Source organism: Balaenoptera ricei, chromosome 5 (assembly GCF_028023285.1).
Source record: "Balaenoptera ricei isolate mBalRic1 chromosome 5, mBalRic1.hap2, whole genome shotgun sequence".
Lineage (NCBI taxonomy): Eukaryota > Metazoa > Chordata > Mammalia > Artiodactyla > Balaenopteridae > Balaenoptera > Balaenoptera ricei.
The window spans coordinates 93806313-93832218 of record NC_082643.1 but is presented as its reverse complement, the minus strand read 5'-3'; the positions used below and the strand labels follow the sequence as shown (position 1 = coordinate 93832218).

Below are 25906 nucleotides of genomic sequence, written 5' to 3'. Positions count from 1 at the left end.
CCTGAGCTCCCTGCTCTCCTAAAACCCTGGTCGATATCACAGGTGTGGAGGAGAATGGAGGATTGGAATAACAGTGGTGCTTGCTGGCAACACCACAGGGCCCAGAATCACCTGTGCAGTTCCTGCACCTGACACCCACCTGCCGGGATTCTGATTTCCTCCTTTGAAAGATGCTGAGTGGCAACTTCGATCCCCAAACAGGATTGAGATCCAGGGGTTTAGGGAAACAATACATCCCTATTCTTTACTTTGTCTGCAATTCCTCTGGATCAGCTCTTCAGCTTAAGAATCGGCGTAATTTCGGATTTCCTTCCCATTTAGGTCACCGCAGACCATTGAGTAGAGTTCCCTGTGCTATACAGCAAGTTCTTATTAATTATCTATTTTATACATATTAGTGTATATATGTCAATCCCAATCTCCCAATTCATCCCACACCCCCCCCCCCTTCCCCCCTTGGTGTCCATACGTTTGTTCTCTGCATCTGTGTCTATTTCTGCCTTGCAAACACGTTCATCTGTACCATTCTTCTAGATTTCACATATATGCGTTAATATATGGTATTTGACCTAAATGGGAAGGAAATCCAAAAAAGAGGGGATATATGTATACAAATAGTTGATTCACTTCGCTGTACAGCAGAAACTAACACAAACATTGGAAAGCAACTATACCCCAATTAAAAAAAAAATGGCGCAATTTCCCCGTGCGCAGGTGTGCGCATGGATAGATGTGCCGGGCACATGAAGCACAGCCTGTGACTACTGCAGGGTTAACCACTAACAGTAACTGTCAGACTTGGCAGAATTTTGCTTAGAGTGGGCCCAGTGCCCAGGAAAGGGGGTTACACCACTGACAACATTGCTTTTATGGGAAAAGACATTCTCATTTCTAAACCACAAGGTCACAAAATAAATTTTGAAATAAAATTGATTTTTAATTTGGGAGTTGCCTATAATAGACATTTCCATTTTTAAACACAAGCCCAATCAGAGGTCAAACTGGCAGAGACATGTTCTGACAGGTATACTCATTTATGAACTGTTTACATAGGTTTTAGTGAAATATGGGCAGAAGGGATGGCTTACAGCTTGTGTATCCCAGAGCATAGTAAGAACTTAAGCAATAGGCCCCAAACTGTAGTTAACGTCTGATGGACACCGTGGTGGTGTTTTTAGAAACTGAACTTTATAAAGATTTGCAAATTGTTGCCCCTTTTAGTTACTTAAGCGTAAGGAAGTATTCTTTTTTTTCCTATGCTCTCAATTTCTTGTCTGGCCCTAAATGTGATCTCCTGTGAATCTGTACTTCTCATCCTCATTTCTGAAGGAACTCCCCACTAAGGCACTCTGGGGATCCAGGTGTGTTATTTGCACTGGAGGCAGAGGTCTTCTCAATGGTCTTCAAGTCTTCAGCCACAAATAACACCTCATACACTGGTCTTGCAGCCTACTTCTGGTGTTGGAGGCACCCCCTCCCCCCCCCCCCCCCACTGAGAAGTGGTCAGGTGCAGAATCACTAAAAAAGAATCAGGAGAATCATTGCTATGAATGATCTCCGTTTTCACTCTTCTTTCCTCCATAGTGGATGTATATGCTTTACCATCATCATAGGTCTCCAAAGGCCTTTCTCAATTTATGAATTTTCCCCTTCACTCCATTACTTCCCCCTTCTCTGGTCCCTGCATCTCTGTTGTGTATGTGTCCTTGGATATGTATATATCCTTATAAGATTACAGGGGTTGATTCATATGAATATATGGTCTTACCTTATATAAATTGTATCGACCTATAAATCTTGTTCTCTTTATTATTCTCCACTCAACAATACACTTTCAAGATGTATATAGCTACCTACAATCACACCCTGATTATTGCTTCTAAACGCTACACAAAAGGGAAGGGTAAGCTGGGACTAAGTGAGAGAGTGGCATGGACATATATACACTACCAAATGTAAAATAGATAGCTAATGGGAAGCAGCCGCATAGCACAGGGAGATCAGCTCTGTGCTCTGTGACCACCTAGAGGGGTGGGATACGGAGGGTGGGAGGGAGACAGAAGAGGGAGGGGATATGGGGATATATGCATACATATAGCTGATTCACTGTTATAAAGCAGAAACTAACACACAATTGTAAAGCAATTATACTCCAATAAAGATGTTAACAAAAAAAAAAGTCCTCGTGTGCATCGGCCTCATTTTACCTATTCTTTCCCCAGTGACAGTTTCCTCCAGTTTCTCACCACCACAAACAGGGATGCAGGAACCATCCTTAGACATGTTGAAGAGGAGTCGGTAACCAAGAGCAGGTTTGCAGGAGTGTCAGAGTATACACGTATGTTATTTCATGAGGTATTGCCAGATTTCTCTCCCCAAGGTTTCTACCAAATTCTACTCTCTCCAGCAGAGTATGAGGGTTCCCATTTCATTACCATCACCAGTGTTTGCTAGCATCCTAATTTCTAGTTACCAAGCTGAGGAGTTTAAAGGATTGTATCAATATTATATTACCAATCTGAAAAGTATAAAGGATTATACAATTTTTAATTTATATTTATCTGATTATTACTGAGGGTAAGAATCTCTTGTAAGACATTCAGGCTTCCCCATTTATGAATTGTCAACTCACATCCATTGATTATTTTCAATTTTATCTTAACTGCAGATCAACAGACATTTCTATTATATTCTAGATAATAATCCTTCGGTTTCAGGTGTTGCAAATACGGTTCTCAGTTCCCAGTTTGTCAGCTGTTTGTTACCTTCAGTGTCCTTCACTTACCAAAAAACCCTTAATTTAGATGTAGTCAATTCAACCCACTTTTTTCTGAGATCTGTAATTGTTTTCACATTTATACATTTACTTCATGGAAATATGTTCACAACATATTGTTAAAGAAAAAGGTAAGTTATAAATCAGCATGTATACTATATTCCTATTTATATAAAATGATTCACAATATCAGTCTTCTTCATCGGTTTGGGTATAAAAAAAGTCATATTTCTTTTATTGTTCAAATTATAAAAAACCCAATCTTATTCTGCTCAGTTTAGGGAAAAATACAATTTTCCTTCTTGGGTCTCCTGCCCCAAGATTCCTCAGGGACATTCCTCAATGTCAGTTTTGTTGACCTTTTCACAGAACCAACTCTTGGTTTTGTTGATTTTTTTTCCTACTGTTTTTCTATTCTCTGTTTCATTTATCTCTGCTTTAATCATTATTTTCTTCCTTCTGCTAGCTTTGCCCAATCAACTTTGGACTTTTAGGGTGTGTGATTTAGGGTTTTGTCTAAAAAATCATATTTATAAAATTTAGATTTCTATTTGGTGTAGATTGTAAAAATACCGATGTACATTTTTCCTATATAAAAAGCCAATTTCTTCAACAAGTTTAAAAAGTCCTTCTGTTTCCCATGATTTGTGGTGAAATTTATAGCATTTAATAAGGATTAGATTCTGGGATATCCATTATATTTAATTGGCCCTTTTGAATTCATTTATTCTATTATCCATTAATTCACTTAAGAAATATCTATTGAGCACCTATTATAACCCAGACATTATTTTATGTCCTGGGGAAACAGACAAAAGTTTCTGACTACCACAGAGCTTATCTTAGGATAGGGAGATAGTGTAGAGCCTTAAAGGTCATTATAAAAATTTGGGCATTTACTAAAATAACAGTAACTGCTGACACATATCTTGCATTACTATTTGTCAGGCACTGTTCTAAGGGTTTTCTCTAATCCTCTCAACAACCCTATGAGATACTAACTACTATTATCCCCCACTTTACAGATGAGGACACCATGGCACATACAGCTTAAGTAATTTGCCCAGGGTCATGCAACTGATGAGTGACAAAGCTGGGATTCCAACCCAGTCAGCCTAATTCTGGAGCCTCTGCTCTTACACACTGCCCTGCACCTCCTTCGAGTGGGATGGAAAAACATAGGAGGCGAACCATGACTGACCCACATGTCAGGTTTACTTAGGCTACTGTGTTGCAATTAGGTGGTAGGTGAGGCAAGAGTAGAAAAGAGAGACCAGTTAGGGCCTATTTCAACAGTGTAAATGAGAGATTATGGTGATTTGGATGATTTAGTAGCAATGGAGGAGGTAAGGAGGAATCAGATTCTGGATTCGATGACAACTGGGCAGTGGAGTCTGGGAAAGAAAGAAGGATCATTGATGATTTCAAAGTTTTTATCCTGAATGACTTAAAGGATGGAGTTGCCATTTACTGAATGCAGAAGACTACTTAAAGAACAAATTAAGGAAAAAACTCCCTTAATCTTTTAGATGTCTTCTAAAAAAGGGATCTAAAAGGTCATTTTAGATGTCATTAGACACTCAAGTGAGATTGGAATAGACAGTTGTATATGTGAGTCTGGAGTTCAGAGGCAAAATCTGTCTACAAGATATAAATTTGAGCAACATTACCATATAAACTTAAAAAACTATAATAAATCACCAAGGAAAAGAGAAAAGGGGGAAAAAGAAGTCCAAGGACTGATCCTGGTGTACTCCAACATCACTCCAGAGATGCAGAGGAAATGAACAAATATTAAGAAGAGTGGCTGGTGAAGGTAGAGTAAACCTGGAAGTTTACAAGTTTGTAGAAGCCAAGTGAATAGAGGTTTAGGGGAAGTAATCTACTTTGTCAAATACCAATGATAGGTTAAGTTAGAAAAGACCTGAGAAACCATTACTGGATTCACAACATAGAAGTCAGTAATCTTCATGGAAAGAATGGTAAAATATTGTGGGTTCAAGAGACAAAGACGGGAGAGCAATTGGAGAAAGCAAGAACAGGCAACTCTTTCAAGTTTTGCTCTTAAGTGTAACAACTAAATGGGATGGGAGTTAGAGGTGGATGTGCAATCAACAAATAGAGGACTATTTCTTAAGATGAGAGAACTTGTAAAATGTTTGAGTGCTGGTGGGAAATATTCCAGAATGAATAAAAAATGGAGAGCTGTAATCTGTTTGAATAAGTGCGAGAGATTAGAATCTGGTTCTGAAGTGGTCACGAAGCACAAATATTTCATCCACAGTTAGAGAAGGCAATGGACATGAACACAGGTGTGTTTAGCACTACTATTTGTTTTTGTAAACTGATCATGTATTCAGCAACATTGCTACAAGATCTTATTAGTTATGATAATTGGGTTGTTGGTTTTCTTGTATTTCTTGTTGGTTTATGTAAATACTCTTAAATCTACAAAGAAAGACAGTTTTGTGTCTTGTCTTCTTTTTCAATTAATATGTTTCTGCGGTAGTCATTAGTAACATCCACCAATATTTCCATATCTTCCCTTTCTGGGTCCATGTTAGGATTTTACTTCCTGGGTCTTCTATTCCTGAGTGGAGCCACGTGACTATTTCTCACCAACTGAGTTTTGAGACAAGTGACATGTATCACTTTGGAACCAGAGCATTTAACTGTGGATACTAGACCCTGCCAAGTTGCCATGTTCCCTTAGATACAATAACTGGCAATGTTTAAGATGGTGGCTATTCCACCAGTCCGCCTCTCCGAGTGTTAATGAGCCCAGCCCTTCTGCCAACCCATAAAGAACATTAAGCATGAGCAAGATATAAAGTCTTGTGGTTTATATAATCTAGCCCATCCTGATTAATATGTCTCTTATTTGTTTATCTTATCTGGTTGCATTGGTCAGTACTTCCAATACCATGATGAAGAGTAATGATGGAAGTGGAGATTTTTGTATTATTAAACACCACTAAGTAATGTTTGCAGTAGATTTTTATTGAGTTAAGTAATTTTCCATTTATTTCTAATGGTCCAGATTTTTAAAAATCACAAATAGTAATTGGATACTACCAAATAATTTTCTACTTCTATTCAGGTAACGTGATTTTTCTTCTTTAATCCATTAGTGTAGTAAATCTTTGTTATTAAATCATATTTGAATTCCTGGAATAAACCCTACTTTATCATGATATGTTACATTGTTAGACCTAATTAATATCTTATTTGCATTATAGCACTTATATTTCTAAGTGCAAGGGGCTTAAAATTTTCTTTTTCATATCATTTTCATGTTTGGAAGAATGGTTTTTCTAGCCAATTATACTATGAATTGAGCATATGTCTCTCTGTTTTCTGGAAAAAAAATTAGTGGAGTAGGAATTATCTGTTCCTTGATAATCTGATAAAACTCAACAGAAAAATTATTTATTTTAATATTTTTAAATGGTTATTTAAACTTTTAGTTTGATTAATGTTCTCTACTATTCTTACCCAATTTCATTAATTTCTGCAATTGTCTTTATTATTGTGGATCAACTGAGTTAAACATTAATAAAATGCCTGGGTCAATGTTACATATAAAAATTACTGTCATAATTTTAATTTTCTTCTTTATTTCTTACTTGGGCTTAACTCTTTTGTACATTGTTAATTCTTTTTATAGATGAACAATCAGTTCATTTGACTTTAGTTTTTACTGTAGTAAATGTTTTAAAGCTATAAATTTCCCACTGAATACAGCCTTTAACTATATTCCATAAATTTTGTCATGTAACAATTTTATATATTTGTTCTAGTTATGAAGTTATTGCTAATGATTTATGAACACTTCATAGTTATTCTAATTATGAAATATCTACACAAGGGTATTTAATAGTATGATTTTAGCTTCTAAACATGTGCCAATTTTTTAGCTTTCCTTTTGTTATTGATTTCTAACCTGATTGAATTATTTTGTGTAGTGTTGATTTTTTATTTACTGAAACTTCTTTGTCACATAGTATTTATATAGTTTTGTGAATGTTTTATCAGCATTCAAAAATACTAAAATTTTTCCATGTATATTTTATATTTCTATTTCTGTATAAATCTATTATCCTGGGTATATTAACTACGTTATTCAAATCTTTTTCCTAATGCAATGTATATTCCACAATGATTCACATTCAGTGGGTCACAGTCAAACTCCAATAGGCATAGAAAGGCCTGGAAGGTGACTAAACAAAGTACTGAATAAATGTGTCTAGTACTTACTCACCCCATAGCATCTTCAGATTTGAGTTCAGGGTAGGAAGCCAGCAGCACAAGGAAGTTCATCCATTTGTCAATAACAACACTCAGCAAGTCCTTGTTACTTGTCACCTGTTTCATAGTAAGGAGTGTCTTTATTGCAATACCATGACATTTCTCCACTCTGGGGCTCTGCTCCATTAATTATCCCCCTTTTTTTCTTTGCATCATAATTCTCTCTACTGGCTTCATCTCTTCAGCCAAAAAACAACTTCAATATCCCTCCATCCACCTTTTTTGTTCCTTTCCTTTCCTCTGGCACTTCATTAAATGATTTTTTAATGACTGACTCCACCACGTCACCTCTAGTACCTCGTATGTGGGCTACAGCCATGAGATGGGGCAACGACAAAACAAGGGTAGAATCAGCCTCTAATGAGATACTGTAATAGTCCAGGTGGAAGTGAAAGGGAATTTGGATTGCTATGGTAGCAGTGAGGATGGAGGAAAGGTTTAAAGGGCAGAAGAATTAGAGTTTAGACACTGGAAAGAAAGGTGTGAAATACTCATCTCAGAAAGTGAGCATTGCTAAAGACAGCGAAATAGGATTTTGCAGCAGTGTTGTGTACCCACTTCAGTTTGACGAACATGAATTTATCAATATATCAATCTGCCCAGTTGTGTGATTTCCTCTAAAAGTCTCAAATGCATGGATACTGTCCATCATGAAATTAGTAAATGATTTGGGAACCCATGATTTGCTAGCCATCTCTTGTAGATTGATCTTCTTAAATTAGTGTTGGATTTACTTATTTCTTTGCAGAAATATGTGCAACGGTTATCTATCCATTGCCTACAAAATAAAATCTACATATCTCTTAGCCAGGCATTCAATTTCTCTCCATAATCTGACCAAAATAAAAAATTTCAGCTTTACCTTCTCTAAAATTGTCTGTGCACTTGATTTGTTGGTTAGTCAATATATCACATGGTAATATAGGGACAAGGGATCTTTTGTTTTGCTTTATTTTCTTCCAGAGTTCATCATCTCCCTTTCCTTTAGCAACTGCACTTAGATTTTCCTTTGGGAAATGACTTCTTCTAGACTTTTAATCCATACAGTTCCGGAAGAGCACCCTTTTGGTGAGAGGGATGCATAAATAACCGAGACCCACACACAGTAATTGACTCAGGAAGCAAATATGTCACTAAAGCCATGAAAATTAGAATCCATGAGCATCAATCCTGAACCGTTTCTGGAAACACGGAGGAGGACAAATAACCTCCTAACTGGTGGTGGTAAATGGGCAGAATGTAATTCTGAAACTTCTAGGGGCAATCTGGCCCACGTGAAGAGGACCTTGCTGAGAATTAAGCCGACAGAAGAAAGAAATTCCAGAGTAAAGAAGGGAATATTCTTGATAACATCATTTGCACTCTGTGACAGCCATGCCAGAAGATGAACTCTTGGGTTTTTAAGTTATGTCACTAATGAACCCCCTTTGTTTCTGCAAGTTTGGGTTTGATATTTGAATCCTAGACGTTCTATAACCTGCACAAGTAGCCACCCGCAACACTGTCTCCCAGCTCCAGATCTCTGAGGCATCCACTGTGTAGAGCACTATTTCAATATTTAGGACAAAGTGGGTTATATGGTCATTTACATGGTTATGGACATTTCCTGCCTCTCCATCTAATAGCAGGTTATTTTTTTTTTTTTTTTTTTTTTTTTTTTTTTAGATGTGGAAATGGAGCGAGGGTGCTCAGCTATTCCGAGGGGCATTGTGGCTGGAAGGCTTTTTTTCCTTGCCTTGGTCAGGATTTAATTGCCATCAGTCATTCTAGGTTGTATTTTGCTAGGAATAAATTGTCATGCTGTGTGATCTGACTAGAGAGCAGTGTTTCTTTTTTTTTTTTTTTTTTTTTTTTAATTAATTAATTAATTAATTTTTATTTTATTTTTGGCTGTGCTGGGTCTTCGTTTCTGTGCAAGGTCTCTCTCCAGTTGCGGCAAGCGGGGGCCACTCTTCATCGCGGTGCGCGGGCCTCTCACTGTCGCGGCCTCTCCCGTTGCGGAGCACAGGCTCCAGACGCGCAGGCTCAGTAGTTGTGGCTCACGGGCCTAGCCGCTCCGCGGCATGTGGGATCTTCCCGGACCGGGGCACGAACCCGTGTCCCCTGCATTGGCAGGCGGATTCTTAACCACTGCGCCACCAGGGAAGCCCTAATAGCAGGTTATTTGAGGGCAGTTTATTGCAGACCCTAAATCCAGACTTCCTAAGATTTAAATCATGGCTCTGCCTCTTACTGGCTGAGTGACACTGAGCAAGTGTTTCACCTTTTTGTGTTTCGGATTCATCATCCATAAGATGGGAATTTGAACAGTAGCACCTGAAAAACAAAACAAGCAAACAAATAAAAGAATGGAAGCACCACAGAGTTATTGTAAGGAGTTAATATATGTAAAGCCCTCAGAAAAGTATCTGGCACATAACAAGTAAGCTCTACGGGAGTGTGAGCTATTTTTGTTACAATTATTATCACAATGACGATGATGATCATTATTATTATTTGCAACCCCGTTGCCTACTGCAGTGCCCTTCAATTATAAAAAGTGAATCATTCTTAATTATTGTATAAGTGGATTTTAATATAGTATTTGTTTGCCTGATCTTGAAGTTTTAACATGGATCAAACTACCAACGCATCAGAAGGTAGCCCCTGTCATCTCAGCTCAGAATACTGTAAAAGTCCAAATCTTCCTGCCTCATTCCTGCTACTTCCATCACCTTCCCCTCCGTCCCTGCCTATACTCAGTTCCTGCCCTTTTAGTTTCATCTTTCTTGCCCAGCATCCAATAGGTGCTAGAACTTGATGATAGATTTCTCCTTGGTCATTTTTGGGTATCAATCCTGTCTTCCATCTGATTCTCCATCTTACAGTGGTTCCTCTGCATTACCACACCCTGGCCTTCTACCTGGAGGATCAGCTAACACTTAACAAAGAGCAGCCACTCCACTTTAAGGCTTTAGAACATACTCTAATCAGGATTCAGTATACAATCCCCAAGACGCAGGAAGTAACTAATACTATGTATTTCAAAGGGTTAAGTATAAAAATATATCTTCTCTTCAACTAAAAATTCCCAAGTCTCTTTCCCTACAAGTTAAAGGAGAATTTCTAGGTTAGGGAGCTCCATTCCATGTCAGCAGTAGTCAGTCTCATAAGTAGGATTAGAATGAAGATGGGGTCATATTGGTCACTTCCAACCTAAGGAAGGTGACTGGAAGGAAGAGGGGCCAGTGAGTTTGCAGATCATGAGGACTACTGAGTCTACTTAAAGAATGCAAGACAGGGCTTCCCTGGTGGCGCAGTGGTTGAGAGTCTGCCTGCCAATGCAGGGGACACGGGTTCGAGCCCTGGTCTGGGAAGATCCCATGTGCCGCAGAGCAGCTGGGCCCCTGAGCCACAACTACTGAGCCTGCGCATCTGGAGCCTGTGCTCCGCAACAAGAGAGGCCACGATAGTGAGAGGCCCGCGCACCGCAATGAAGAGTGGCCCCCGCTTGCCACCACTAGAGAAAGTCCTTGCACAGAAACGAAGACCCAACACAGCCATAAATAAATAAATAAACAAATACTTTAAAAAAAAGAATGCAAGACATATTTATGACCTGGCCATTTTGAGATTTCAACACCATCGCCAGCCTGGATGCAGAAGAAACTGCCATCATTCAGAATGTTACCTGAAGCAAAGTGTGGGATAAGTTAGCAAAAGGCACAAAACCCATAAAAAACACCTATGATTTAAACATGAGATGTTTCCAATGTACTAACTTTGGAATGATGGGCTTATCCATGGTCCTGCTGGAGGAAATAAAATGTTCAGCTTGGGAAATGAAGAAAGGAAACATATCAATGTTTTGTTCATCATGCTGGAAGAAATGGAGTTATCTGAACCATGTAAATTCAAAATGTACCCACTTTAAAAAAGCACATTTGCTATACTTGGAATACAATTTAAGAACTTAGAATTTCAAATTCCTAGAAATTCAATAGTGAAAATTTTAAGGCAATTTCTAGTTTTCATATAACAAATATCTATAAGTTGCACTTTTGTACATGAACACACTCAGTAGAAAACTTTTCTTCTACATGGCTTGCTACAAAAATTATCACAGGTCAAATCAAATCTCGTGAAAAGTTATATAACAGAGGGTGTCCTAACATGACATTGCATGTAATGTTGGTTGATTTTTCTCCCACCTAAAATGAAGTAAGAAGGCACATATACCATGTTAAATATTGAAAAGAAACTAATATTTATTTTTAAGGGAAATATTAGCATATTCATTAGATTTTAATTATCATTTTTCCTACGTTATTTTCCCTAGAAGCAGATCCTGAGATAAAAGTTCATATGTAAGTGATTTATCAAGGAAATCTCATTAGCAAAACCAATAAAAGACTGAAGGAAGCAAGACAGTGAAGGGAATGAAGCCAAATGAGGGTGTGATCTCAAACAAAGTCCCACACAGGGTAGCTTCAGCTTGATCCCAAGGAAAACTCTGGAGATGAAATTACCCCTCAGAGTTATCTGAGTCAAGGGAGCTGGGCTTTCAAACTCCCACATCCATTGGAAAAGGGTCATCAATATAGGGCCAGCCCAGAAGGACATAAATTCCCATGTGTTCAGTCAAAGAAGGCTCCAGTAGACTGAAGAAACTTCTCCCCAAAATTGCTATAGTTGATGGAATGATGGGAATAAAAGCATATTAAAGTCTGGGGATACACAGGAACAGGAAAAGAGATATTAGGGAATATGGATATAGCTCTGATGCTATTTACTACTTTGTTCTTTAATAATGTTCATTTATATAAGTAATACTTTATACCATTATTATTAACTTTATTATTTTAAAATACAGAAAGACACACTTTGCACAACTCAAACAAAGATATCTTCCCAATATGAATGGATACAGTTAATTGCTATATAGGTCAACTCAAACCAACAAGTCTTCATTCTGTGATACACCATTTTTATTTACACAGTCATTCAAAAGTATTCATTTATTGGCCACCATGGAGAGCCCATTTAACGTTGTTGTTAATAACTTTGCAGTCACAAAGAACTTGTTTTGAATCCTGGCTCTACTGGTTACCAACTCCATGATTTGGAGCAAATGACTAAGTTCTCTAAGTCCCTGTTTACACATGTGTAAATTGGGGACAATCATATTTAAGGATTGAGATAATGCATGTAACTGATTTTGCATCGTGTCTGGTATGTGGTAAGTGCTCAATGTTACTTAATATAACAATGAAAATTATGATGATAATGTACAGGCAGGGTGATAACATCTGTGTATGGGATAGTATACTTGAAAGAAAAATAAGATATGGTTCCTGCCTTAAAGAGCTTAAGATCTTAGAAGGCAAGTCATGAATAAATATTTAGCATAGAAAAGATAATATGAGAGAATGACATATGATTGATACTGAATGAGATACTTAAAAAAAGACGCCCCACCTCTACTCTCCCCTCCTCACTAATGTGTTCTCCACACTGACACTGGAGTTCTCTAATACACAGCTTTAATCGTGACACTCTCTCTCCTTTAATTGTTGGACTCCGTTTTACCTACATAAAACCAGGTAGGTTCCATAGCATTAACCTATGATCTACGCGTTCCCCATCCCCTGCAATCTACTATAGTTCAAATCTTTCACTTCATCCTAGTGTTCATTCTTCATTCTTCAGCCAAGAACTATTAAGGATATGTAATATTTTTCTACATCTGTGTCACCACTCAAGTAGTTTCATCCATGTGGAATATCTTAACTTCTTAGTGTTGAAATTTCTCCATCCTTAGATGTCCAACCCAAGTGTCACCTCCTGTATAAAGCTTCCCCATCTCTCCCATTTAAATTACTTCTCCCCTGTCCAAGTTCTTTTAGTAGATAGTTTTATTACTTAATGGTTTTTACACTTAATCATGTACTAGTAGATTGTATAAAGGAAAATGGCTGGGGAGAAGATGTTATGCACTGAGACTGGGTCAGCCACTCAGCAATGTCCACCAGAATGTTGGTCTTTGCACTAAACTGTAAGTTTCTTGAGGCCACGGATGACCTCTAAGATACCACAGAGGAGTTACAAAGAAAGGAAGAAAATAATCGTGGAAATAAAGTAGTGGAAATGTAGTGGAAATACACAATGTAGTGCAAATAAAGGGAAGATAATTTCAAGAAAGTATACAAGGGAATTGGTGTCAAATATTTCTGAGAAGTCAAGGAAAACAATGAATGAAAGAGACTTGCACAGGTTAGGGCTTAGTTAATTTGGAAAACGCAATTCTCCAAACAAACCATACTTATATAATATATAAATATAATATATATATCTAATTTATATAATTTATGTATTAAATTTATGTCTATGTATAGATACAGGAGGGAATAAATAGTGAAAATATGGAACTAGCAGTGTACTTTTAACCATGTACAAACAAAAGCTATGAGACATGGTAGCTGGTGGTGGGAGGTTGAGATTTATGTCATGAGAAAGAAATTTGTGAGTTTTTTTAAAACCTGTTTTTGTTAAAGGATAAAGGGAAATGATTCATTTAAGAGGGAAATATTAAAAGTGCTAGAGAGAAGAATAATTTGAGAAGGAACTGTTTTTTTTTTAACTCCAAATTTTACTCTATAATTAATTGGTGTATCTGCCAAATTCTTATAATTCTACAATATGGAAATTAAAAACACCCAAACTCCAGCTTGACCTTTTTGCACCGTAGCATTTTTCCATTACATAGGTAGATTCATGTAGTTGAATTGTAACAGCAATTCTTTGTCCACTGCTCCATTCTTAGGGACAGTCCCAACTGGTTCAATACAGAACTAACTGGGTCTGCAAGGCTGATGTTCTCCCTTCAAGCACCTAAGCCCACACAAGGTGGCCAGATTCCCCAGCCTGTGAGCAGAAGCTTCTGGGTGTTCAGCGCTGCTGGAGAGCAGCTTGTCTGTCCATGGGAGGCGAGTTGGCAGATGTCCACACTGGGTGGTGTGCTTACTGGGAGTCGTTTCCAGATCAAGGACCTTTCCTTTCCCTCCCACTCTGGGGACTCCTAGTCTCTTCCTCCAGTTCTTTCCCTCCAGAGTCACCACTCTGCCCTTCTTTTCCCTTTCCCCAGCCCCAAGCCCTCAATCTTCTGATCTATAATAAAAAATTGACCCAAGAATCTTCATTTAGCATTCAAGTCAGTGGTTACTTTTAATCTTTTTTCAGCATTGGTGTGGGCTGAAGAGGGAAAAAAGAACCCTCAAAAGATTCAGAGAACAGATTGCTGGTTGCCAGAGGTGGGGATGGGGGATGAGCAAAATGGATGAAAGGGGTCAAAAGGTACAAATTTGCAGTTACAGAATGAATAAGCCATGGGGATGTAATGTACCACATGGTGACTATCCTTAATACTACTGTTTGCATATCTGAAAGTAGCTTGGAGAGCGGCTCTTGTAAATTCTCATCACAAGGGAAAATTCTGTTAACTATGGATGGTGACAGATGTGAACTGGATTTATTGTGATCATTCTGCAATATATACAAATATCAAATCATTACATTGTACATCTGAAATCAATATAATGTTATGTCATTTATACCTAAATAATTAAAAAAAAGAACCCTCAAGATACTAGAGAGAGCAAAAAAGAGTAGGAAAATATACTAAAAACAGATTAATGACCTGAAGCATCATTTTGGCATGTCATCAAATAGATTAAAAATAATAATAATATAATGTCTAACTTTACTGAGTGCTACTGGTCTTATATATAAGACTTATGTAATCATAAGCCTTGGGCAAATCAATGAGAGAAGTGCAATTATTTTTGCTATTTTACAGATAAGAAAACTGAAGCACAGGGAAGTTAAATATTTCGCCCAAGGTTACTCAGCGAAGAAGTGTTAGAACTGGAATTTTGAGTCTAGACTGTCTAGTTCCAGAGTCTATACTGTTAATCATCCCACCATCCTTCAGGGATATAATACTAGTTTTGCTGAAATATAGTTTCTCCTAACACAATACTTTTGGATATTTCAAAATATATATATAATTTGGGCTTCTCTGGTGGTGCAGTGGTTAAGAATCCGCCTGCCAATGCAGGAGACATGGGTTCAAGCCCTGGTCCGGGAAGATCCCACATGCCGCAGAGCAACTAAGCCCGTGTGCCACAACTACTGAGCCTGTGCTCTAGAGCCCACATGCCACAACTACTGAGCGTGCGTGCCACAATTGCTGAAGCCCACGCACCTAGAGCCCGTGCTCCACAACAAGAGAAGCCACCGCAATGAGAAGCCTGTGCACCGCAAGGAAGAGTAGCCCCCACTTGTTGCAACTAGAGAAAGCCCGCGTACAGCAAAGAAGACCCAATGCAGCAAAAAATAAAAATAAATTAATTTAAAAAATTTTAAAAATACATATATTTTATATTATTACTTTGCAGACAAAGATTATTTCATACAAGTCAGTGAATTAAAAATTAAGATTTTTGGTTTCTATATTGGTCCAGCTACAAAAGTACACAGTATAATTGTTGCTGTCTAGTGAACGTAATCACATAGAGAATATTTTCTGTAAGATTCAGAGTGGAAGAACACTAACTAGTACATTAATTACTCTGATTTACATTAATGATTTATAAAACCGCATATAACGTGCCATGGAGCTGTGTAGGGGGTTCAGATATATGGAGAAATGTGTGAACTGACAAAGTAGACTTGTCTCAGTTGTATGATTTCAATTTAGCTTTTAAATAAGTGCTTTCCACATTGCTTGAGTAATTAGAGAACCACCTGCAGATATATACTGTGGTTCTGTCATATGGGTTCTCAGGTAGGTAATTATAGTTTACCTCCATACACATATTATGAATATTCTCAACATCAAAGTGAAGCCTTCCTGAGAAAATCATTTATGGATACGAATAGAAGAGTTCCTGTGGAAATATTAAAAACTGGTAATTATCTCTTGGTTTCCCAAAGAATTTCTATATAGAATTCATTCCCCTTAATGTTGGCAGAATATAAAACAGTAGTTCTCAGTCTCTTGTTTGCTCATTCAAAGAAGCTTATTGTGTCTTCAAAATGTAGATTTCTGGACACTCCCAGAGATTCTGATTCATTAGATCTTGGGGGGCAGAGGGGGGAGGCTTAGAGTCTGTACGTTAAACAAGCCCCCTCTGGGAATTTTGATGCACTTGATCAGCCCACCATACTCTGAGAAACACAGATCAAAGGATGTCAGAGCAACGTCTGGCTGTGTCCTGACATGGATGCTTTGCTCAGGGAGCACCTGGACAGAGGGCCGTGTACCTGGGTCTACCTACTAGGCAGATCAGCCACTTACTGACGGGTGAGTTTGTGAGTACATAGTTGAGGCACCTCCCTCAACCACTGCTGAAGGATTCAATGACAGGATTTTGGAAACCAACACAAAAATTAGTTAAGAAGGACTGAACCTGGAATATAGAATGAACTACTTGCCATTTATTCAACAGTTAATGTAAGAAAAACATGTATACAGCAGATTTTAGGAGCTGTCATTAATACCTATCCTTGCTCATTCAAGGACTAATGAAAATTGTATCCAGGTGAGGTTGGGGTCATGTTTTTGTCCTATTACTGCATAAATCATCCCCTTTCTTTGTCTTGCTATCATGGAATCTGCCGATTCCCATCTTGTCTCATAGGTGTTAATGTTGATTCTGCCATTTGCTAATGTAAAAATACTTTTAGACTACCTTAATTGTTCATTAAGGTGTTCACCAACTATGTATCTGTAACTCTGGTTGTTCATATTTTTCTTAGCTGTTGCACAGATCTGTGTAGAATTAAAATGTGTTTATCTTTCAACTTGGTGAACATGTTAGCCATGTCCAGTTGTGACAGCCTGGGAACAGGTATAATCTTTGTTATGACAAAGTGAGGATGATAGAGACAGCTTCACCTTTTCACAGGAAAAGAAAAGCTGCTAAACTGAGAGATGTCTGAAACAGTTTCCATCAATGGGCAGAAAGTTTTTACTTTAGTCAGATAGTTACACTTGTGCATCTGCAACAGGCATCTAGTGTCCAAGGCATGTCAGGTAAATTGTGCCCAGAGAAGGACCCTTAAGTAACCTGTATCACAGGAACTGCAGTGCGTGTGATGGGGCACGAGGTCAAAAATCTGCACCTGAAAGTCTCTCTGGGAAGTTTCTGCTGCCAATCAAAGAACTGCTGTGTTTCAGCTCCCTTAAAAAGTAGGGGGAGAAATCTGCCATCCTAAGCACAAAGAAAGCAAAATAAAATCTTGCTTCCCCATGAAGGTTAAGTTTTTAACAAACAAAAAATAGGAGAAGAGCAACTCTCTGCATTCTGCTTTAATGTAAGTTCATTCTAGTTACATTCTGGTGACAGAACTTCAGAAGCAGCTGTCTTGTTTTTTTTGTTGTTGCTGTTTTTTCCCCTCTGCTATATATCATTATTTCTCATGTTCTTCACAGTCTCCATTTCTGAGGTATCTACCAATTCTCAAGATTCTAAAGCTTTTGTCCTGCCCACTTGGGTGAAATTTGGGGGGTAAGTTTTTGCTTTTTCCTCAAAATTTCTTTGCCCAGTTAAAACTCTAAGAAGCAACCAGCATTTGCATTTTTAATAGTTACTTTCAATACAAAGAAACGTGTCAGCTTGATTAAACTAAAGACAAAGTTGAAATTTTTTCCAAAAAAATAAGTTTGAAAGGTCAATGAGATATTGGTTCATTAATTGTAACAAATACCATAGTAAGATATTAACACAAGGGAGAACTGGGTGTGGGTATAAAGGTACTCTCTGTACTATCCTTGAAATTTGTCTTAAATCTAAAATTATTCTAACAAAATATATGTTTTTAAAAAATCTCAGTGGTTACAAAGAGCAGAGATAAGAGAGGTAAGAATTGTGAGACTTTACAGATTATCTAGTCCAACCAACTGCTAAGCATTGAACCCTTTTTATCAACATCACCTATAAAGGTTCATCCAGCCTAAATACAACTGAATTGCATTTTAATCAGAAATACCTCTAAGCCAAGGCAACTCAAAAAGGATATTTTTGGAGACCCCTTAGAGAAAGTTCTTCCCTTTACTGAGTCTAAGGTTGTCTCTCTGCACCTTCCATTTTGGAGCTTTCTTTGGGGTCCTCATAGGCCACTAGGTCAAGGGCAGGGGCTCCTCCATCTCATACTCTCAGCTCAATACTTGTTGAAAATGAAACAAATCTAACCCCTTGTATTAGTTTTCTAGCTACCATAATAAAATACCACAGACTAGGTGGCTGTAACAACAGCAATATATTTTCTCACAGTTCTGGAGCCTGGGGTTCAAGATCAAGGTGTTGGCAGGTTTGGTTTCTCCTGAGACCTCTCTCCTGGGTTTGCAGAGGCCACCTTCTTGCTGTGTCCTTTTCTCTGTGTACACACCCCCAGAGTCTCTTCTTATAAAGACACCAGTTCTACTGGCTTAGAGCCCCATCCTATGACCTCACTTCACATTCATTACCTCTTTAAAGGCCTATTTCCAAACACAGTCACTTTGGAGGTTAGGGCTTCACCATATGAATTTGGGGGGAACACCATTCAGTCCATAATACTCCATTGAAGTATTAAAGCCCTTCAAATATTGGAAAATTTCAATGAGGTACCACAGTATACTAGTTAGGAGTGTGGACCAGTTAGTCGACCTGGGTTCAAATCCCAGTTCAGGCACTAGTTAGTAACATGGCTAACCTTGGGCAGCCATTTAATCTCAGGGAGTCTTCACTGTCTTACACGGAAAATAAGGATAATGATGGCAATTACTCAATCAGTATTGTGAGGCTTGCATTCACAGTTCATGTATAGCACTTAACCGTATCTAGCACATGGTAGGGCTTTACTTAATACTAACAACGATAGTAATCTCTCTTGATCTTCCTCTGAACTAAGAAACACTTACTTTCTATTTGAGGTGGTTTCAGTCCCCTTAACCGTAACTGTGTATCCTCCAAGGGATCGCCTAGTTGTCCCTGAACATGGGTTAGACTAAGCCTATCATTTCCATGGGGTTGCGAACAATATCAGTTTCAGTCCCCTTAACTGTAACTGTTTATCCTCCAAGGGATCGCCTAGTTGTCCCTGAACATGGGTTAGACTAAGCCTATCATTTCCATGGGGTTGCGAACAATATCCTAATACTAGAAGCTAAGAGCCCATTTACTCTTTTGGCACTTAGATCACAAAACATTCATATTAAGGTGTCCAGTAAAATCCTCGAGTTTTGTTGACTCCTGAGTCTTTTTCTTTGGAGATTTCTGCCAAACCAGGTCTCACACTCACCTATTTGGAAAGGTCAGTTCCCCGTGACAAAAGTCATAATTATATATTCATTCATATTAAATTTTACCTTGTTAGCATCTACATCTTTAGCTCATTATCTTTGTGTTTACAAATCATCTCACTTCTTATAAATAATATGTTTAAGATTTTTCTCTAGATCCATCCAAGTTTATTGATTGGTGTAAAGGAACAGCTCTGCCCTGGGGACCTTGCAAGTACCTGTATAAACAAAGATTGAACTGCAGCTTACCTGAGTCCTGGCTGAACACCATCCTGGAATGGAGAGAGGTTTGGAGGTCTCTAAGGAGCTGCTATGATGCCATCTCCCACTTCCTTCCCTACCTCCCTGAAAGGATGCTATCAGACAGATTCTCATCATCTCCTAGGTTCTGATGAAGCACAGGCAACTTAGCAATGCGACATCCCACAACTAATGTTGGAATCATTGCCCCCTCCTATTTTTGGTGCATGGGACAAGGACTTGGGAGCCAGCACCCTGACTTACTCTTCTCCCCACTGTCTGTAATAGATTAACTAAACCTCATTGTATCTCAACTGTTTGATTAGTCAGATCTTGGCTTTGCCTTGTCTTCTAAGTGTGGGTGAGCTTGACAGTGTGTGGAAGCTTCTCATTTTTTAAATATCAGAAATAAACTTACCCAACTCAGATTCTTCCTGAATCTTCTATTCCTCATAATTCCTCAAATGGCAGTTTGATGGTTTCACTTGCAATTTTTCAGTAGCCTGCGTTGCAAGTCACTGCGGCCAGGATGCTATAATTTATATCAGCTGGTGGTTGCTAGTTGCTTTCTTACCTTTTCATCCATTTGAACTTCATTTCACTATTATCCAAGTTCATTTCACACCATATAGCCTTTGTTGCCTATGCAAACTTCACCTGCCATTATTCCACCAAATATTTTAACTCTAGAGTTTCCCAACCTATGACTCCTGGATAAGCTTTTTTACACTGAGGTACACATTCATTCTTTTATCCAGACACTCACCAAGTGGTGACTAATAAGGGACACTAGGGTACCAAGTAAGGGGTTAACACTTATCTAAGGTCCTTAATAGGTGTCAGTTCTTTATGTATATGAACCTTTTTGATCTTCACTATAGGCTTATTATGTTCCATTATTGTTGTGTCCATTTTTATAGATCATTAAAATGACACTGCAAAAGGTTAAATATCTTCTAGTTATTACAAGATGCACAAAGCATGATTCCAGAGCTTCAGGGGCCACAGTTCAGTTACTGTTGAGCCTGTGACATTTAGGTCATTGGTCCAGATGACCTTAACTGACATACTAGTGAGAGCTTCCTGAATTGGAGGCTAACAGGAGCAGAGGAAATGGTGCCAACTGTGGGGAAACAGGAAAAAAAAAAAAGCCAATGAAAAATAGAGGAAGGGGACAAGAAATGTACCAATGAACAAAAGGCAACATCCTTGGTTATGGGTTGAATTATGTCCCCCAATGAGACGTGTTCAAGTCCTAACTCCCCATACCTGTGAATATAACCTTGTGTGGAAATGCAAAAGGAGCTTTGCAGGTGTAATCAAGTTAAGATGAGGTCATACTTAATTAAAGTGAGCCCCAATCCAGTATGACTGGTGTCCTTATAAGACGAGAAAACACAGAGGAAGGAGAACGCCATGTGAAGACAGACACATAGGGAGAAGAAGGCCATGTGAAGACGGCGGCAGAAATTGGAGTTGTGCTGCCACAAGCCAAGGAGTGCAGGCTACCGGGAGTTGGAAGAGCCAGGAAGGATCTCCTCTCAGAGGCTTCAGAGGGACTCTTGTCCTGATGACACCTTGATTTTCAGGCTTCTAGTCTCCAAGCTGTGAGAAAACAGACGTCTGTTCAAACCAAACAAAAACAAACACCTTAGAGACTTCCCTGGTGGTCCAGTGGTAAAGAATCCATCTTACAATGCAGGGGACACGGGTTCGATCCCTGGTCAGGGAACTAAGATCCCACATACTGCAGGGCAACTAAGCCCATGTGCCACAACTACTGAGCTCGCACACCTCAACTAGAAAACCTGCACTCTACAACTAGAGAGAAGCCCGTGTACCACAATGAAAGATCCCGCGTGCTCATCGAAGATCCCGCGCGCTGCATCGAAGATCCCTCATGCCACAAACTAAGACCCGATGCAGCCAAAAATAAATAAAATAAATTAAGAAAAACCAAAAACACTTTAGATTCAGAGAACAGAGGAGTGGTTACCAGAGAGGAAGAGGTGGGCATGGAGAGGGTGAAATGAGTAAAGGGGATCAACTAAATCGTGACAGATGGAAACTAAATTTTTGGCAATGAGCACACTGTAGGCTTTCAGAAGTAGAAATGTTGTACATGTGAAAATTTATGTAATGTTATGAACCAATGTTATCTCAGTAAAAAATAAATTTAAAAAATAAACATCTGTTGCTTTAAGTCATCCATTCTGTCATACTTTGTTATGGTAGCCCTAGCAAATGAATACATCCTTCAAGGAGGATTTAAATGCCACATTGCTGGTGAATACATTATTGGACACTTCTCACCTCAGAATTAATCACGCATCTGTAGCACACCCCTAAAACTCGATTCAAACCTAATTTGAATTGTCTGTCTTACAGTACGCACATTTGTCCACTCGCTTGAGGCTTTAACACTTGGGTCTTCACTGCACATTGCCTTATATATATAGCAGTTGCTCAGTGAGTATTTCTTGATTGGAATTATTATTATTATTTTTTTTTAGTGTTTAATATATTTTAGTCAGTAAACAACACAGTGAATGCAAAAAATGGCACCTATTACCTTTTTAGCTTTTGAGTCTGCTAGTCAAAGACTGTATATCATTACTTCTGTTCCCCCAAAAGATTAGGCAAAAAGCCCTATGATGCCTTAAATTCTTATGATCAAGTCACCCTTTTGGTTTGAAATTTTACCACTTAACCTAGTAACACCTATTAACCACTCTTGAAAGTTAGTTGATCAGATTAGCCTGTAGTCAGTTAGTAGGAAGCAGAGCTCCTGGGATGGGGTAAAGGGAGGGATGTAGATTAATAAGATTGCCAAATATAATACAAGCTGTCCAGTTATAATTTTTAGTATATATATCCCATGCAATGTAAGGACTGTGGTTATACTAAAAATTATTCATTGTTTATCTAACATTCAAATTTAATTGGTCATTATGTATTTGTATTTGTTAAATCAGGCAACTTTAAAACAGAATAAATCCATTTCCATTGGAGGGGGATTTGCTTGGGCAAGAGAATTAGAATTCAGAAGTGTGATGGTTGCCACAGGGATGTGTATTGGAACATTTATCCCAACTGAAAAATGAATTCAGTCTTTTTATGGGAGAAAGTCATCTGATTTGGCTGATTGAGGACTGATTTTCCAATTAGATGATTTGGTTAACATTTTTCCATAAATATAGTGAGTTAAATCTGTAGCATCAAAGATTTTTTAAAATATATTTAGAGAATGCAATAAGATCAATGCATTTTATGAAATATATGTTATCAAAGTCTACCAAGTTAATAGTATTCAAACTTTCCAACATTTACAGAATGTATAAGATTACATAAGGTGTCTAAGTAAAAGAGTAATGGGTGTAAGCAATAACATACTTTTTTTTTTTTTATATGCATAATTTCTTTAATGTTATGCTCTCTTTTATTTTCTCAGTTAGCTTTCTCTGGACTCTTAATTAGCTCCTATAAATTTCTTGTGATTGTTTTTCCTCCTATTTTTCTTTTTTTTTTTTTCCACACACACACACTGTATTTTATTTTTACAAGAGATAAATCGACTGACACCAAGCATTGTACATGGATGACCACAACAAAAGCAACAATGATTGCAATTACCAAACATGAAACACACTCATACTATGTCATAGTATTAACATTCAGTCCAGTAATCCTCCACTGTAACAGCTCCTTTACTTTGCAGTGAAAATTGATTTGTATATTCTTTGCCTCTGAGTCCTTGTGGAATTTTTTTTTTTTTTTTAAATTCAGACAGAAAGTCACAAAAATTATACTCATCCTCATCAGTTCACTCAGTCCCATGTAATTAATTTTTTTTTTTTTCATCTTGATCTTTTGTTAGCACTTTTATGAGTTCATCAGTTTTTCATTAGAGTTCTGAAAATGCTTATTCATTCAGTTCAGCAGTACAGTCCGTTACCAGAAACCTGTACTTGTCAGAGTCTTTTCCATGTATTTCTTGAAGATGAAACCCTTTTATAGGAACATATTTGCAAAATCATCAGAGTACACCCAGAACTGTCTGTAAATGACAAAAGACTTAAAAATGACCACGGTTAAAGATTTGATGACAGTTCATAATAATGCAGTTGACAAGAAAATTAGTTATTTCTGAGATATACATTTTAAAGTAATAACTAGGATTATTACTTATAACATTATACCAGAACATATAAGATTTTTAGAAATTTCATGTAATGTCTGAAACATTTATATTAACATATTTCCATACATATTTCCATACAAGTACAAATATAAGATTTTTAGAAATTTCATGTAATGTCTGAAACATTTATATTAACATATTTGCATACATATTTCCATACAAATACAAATATAAGATTTTTAGAAATTTCATGTAATGTCTGAAACATTTATATTAACATATTTCCATACAAATAACCCAATGAAAGTTTAGTATTAGTTGTTTTGTTTGTTTTTTTATACTGCAGGTTCTTATTAGGCATCAGTTTTATACACATCAGTGTATACATGTCAATCCCAATCGCCCAATTCAGCACACCACCATCCCCACCCCACCGCAGTTTTCCCCCCTTGGTGTCCATATGTCCATTCTCTACATCTGTGTCTCAACTTCTGCCCTGCAAACTGGCTCATCTGTAGCATTTTTCTAGGTTCCGCATACATGCATTAATATACGATATTTGTTTTTCTCTTTCTGACTTACTTCACTCTGTATGACAGTCTCTAGATCCATCCACGTCTCAACAAATGACTCAATTTCGTTCCTTGTTATGGCTGAGTAATATTCCATTGTATATATGTACCACCTCTTCTTTATCCATTCGTCTGTTGATGGGCATTTAGGTTGCTTCCATGACCTGGCTATTGTAAATAGTGCTGCAATGAACATTCGGGTGCATGTGTCTTTTTGAATTACTGTATTCTCTGGGTATATGCCCAGTAGTGGGATTGCTGGGTCATATGGTAATTCTATTTTTAGTTTTTTAAGGAACCTCCATATTGTTCTCCATAGTGGCTGTATCAATTTACATTCCCACCAACAGTGCAAGAGGGTTCCCTTTTCTCCACACCCTCTCCAGCATTTGTTGTTTGTAGATTTTCTGATGATGCCCATTCTAACAGGAGTGAGGTGATACCTCATTGTAGTTTTGATTTGCATTTCTCTAATAATTAGTGATGTTGAGCATCTTTTCATGTGCTTCGTGGCCATCTGTATGTCTTCTTTGGAGAAATGTCTATTTAGGTCTTCTGCCCATTTTTGGATTGGGGTGTTTGTTTCTTTGATATTGAGCTGAATGAGCTGTTTATATATTTTGGAGATTAATCCTTTGTCCATTGATTCATTTGCAAATATTTTCTCCCATTCTGAGGGTTGTCTTTTCGTCTTGTTTATGGTTTCCTTTGCTGTGCAAAAGCTTTGAAGTTTCATTAGGTCCCACTTGTTTATTTTTGTTTTTATTTCCATTACTCTAGGAGGTGGATCAAAAAAGATCTTGCTGTGATTTATGTCAAAGAGTGTTCTTCCTATGTTTTCCTCTAAGAGTTTTATAGTGTCCAGTCTTATATTTAGGTCTCTAATCCATTTTGAGTTTATTTTTGTGTATGGTGTTAGGGAGTATTCTAATTTCATTCTTTTACATGTAGCTGTCCAGTTTTCCCAGCACCACTTATTGAAGAGACTGTCTTTTCTCCATTGTATATCTTTGCCTCCTTTGTCATAGATTAGTTGACCATAGGTGCGTGGGTTAATGTCTGGGCTTTCTATCTTGTTCCATTGATCTATGTTTCTGTTTTTGTGCCAGTACCATATTGTCTTGATTACTGTAGCTTTGTAGTATAGTCTGAAGTCAGGGAGTCTGATTCCTCCAGCTCCATTTTTTTGCCTCAAGACTGCTTTGCCTATTCGGGGTCTTTTGTGTCTCCACACAAATTTTAAGATGATTTGTTCTAGCTCCGTAAAAAATGCCATTGGTAATTTGATAGGGATTGCATTGAATCTGTAGATTGCTTTGGGTAGTATACTCATTTTCACAATGTTGATTCTTCCAATCCAAGAACATGGTATATCTCTCCATCTGTTGGTATCATCTTTAATTTCTTTCATCAGTGTCTTATAGTTTTCTGCATACAGGTCTTTTGTCTCCCTAGGTAGGTTTATTCCTAGGTATTTTATTCTTTTTGTTGCAATGGTAAATGGGAGTGTTTCCATAATTTCTCTTTCAGATTTTTCATCATTA

At 37.7% G+C, this 25906-nt stretch overlaps 1 long non-coding RNA gene across 1 annotated transcript; it reads right to left on the bottom strand.

Moving 5' to 3' along the window:
- Window positions 1-277: 277 nt before the first annotated feature.
- On the bottom strand, window positions 278-7092 carry LOC132366571 (uncharacterized). Its single transcript, XR_009503466.1, has 3 exons — window positions 7038-7092; window positions 470-569; window positions 278-354 (listed from the first exon to the last, which is right to left on the bottom strand). It is a non-coding gene; the product is annotated as an uncharacterized LOC132366571 (long non-coding RNA).
- Window positions 7093-25906: the final 18814 nt, after the last annotated feature.